This window comes from Canis lupus, unplaced genomic scaffold (assembly GCF_011100685.1).
Source record: "Canis lupus familiaris isolate Mischka breed German Shepherd unplaced genomic scaffold, alternate assembly UU_Cfam_GSD_1.0 chrUn_S2262H2462, whole genome shotgun sequence".
NCBI lineage: Eukaryota > Metazoa > Chordata > Mammalia > Carnivora > Canidae > Canis > Canis lupus.
In genome coordinates, this window is record NW_023331150.1 from 34,381 (window position 1) to 35,552 (window position 1,172).

Below are 1,172 nucleotides of genomic sequence, written 5' to 3' on the forward strand. Positions count from 1 at the left end.
CCTATCGCACATACTTTGTAGGGTTCTGAGGGGTGAGAACTGGTTCAAGGGGAAAGGTCACTTGAGTCTTCTACGATAAACCATTTACAATGTCACACATTTTTGTCCCATGTCCCTCAAAATTCAGCGTGCTCCAAATCTCGATCTATCTCCCTAATTGAGCAATGTCTAGTCCACCTGTGACCTCTCTCATGTGCATAATCATGCTCAAAGTTGAGGTGCCTGTCTTCCTGTCTATGACAGTGAAAGGGGTACGAGGAGAATCCCCTCCTCTTATGAAAACACAGACGTATTCAGCCACAGGAGAGGAAGGGCATGGACAGCACACTTTAGATAGATGGCTGAGTTTAAAGATATTTCATAATGAATCTCAAGTTGTTTGTCTTTTAGGATAAAAATGGATAATGGGCTAATGAGGTGCTGGGTATCGCTCCTTCTCAGCCACAACTGTATTTGGAAGAGCTATGCTTTGAAATCAGTAGTTTTTGGTTTGGATTACCAGCCAAAATTATTCAGTAGGAAAAGAATCCCATTTTTTACACATCAAGAATATTATGGCACATGGATAAACTAAGTATACCTTTCTTTTTTTTTTTTTTTTAAGTATACCTTTCTATGTTTGATCTCCCACAGTGTTAAAATAGAATTTTGATGACTTTACTATTTCTTATGTTCCTCTCCACCCAGAGGTGATGATGATGATGATGATGATGATGATGATGATTTGTGTTAGGAATACATCAACCACCACAACCTGAAAAGAATATGAGGAAAATAGGGTGACAGGAGAGCATGAGTTTTCTCCTGGGCATTTACAAATAACTCACAGAAGTAACTGTCACTAAAAGTAGAAAAGATAGTTTAGGACATATTATTGATGATATTGATGACTATAAAATTCTAAATAGCTTTTGAGATTGTTTTTATTTGAAAATAATTTCAAACTTAAAAGGAGATTCTAAGTGTAGTACAGAAACATTCTTATCCACTTTACCAGATGCATTATTAACATTTTACTGATTTTGCTTTATGATTTTTGCTCTATCATTATTTATCAATCTATTGTAATTTATCATCATATTTCTGTCTCTGTCTATAGTAAGCAGAATTCTAAAAATCCCTCCTTTCAGCTCCCAGGTTCCTGTTTCTTGGTCATTCGATCAAACGTTAAT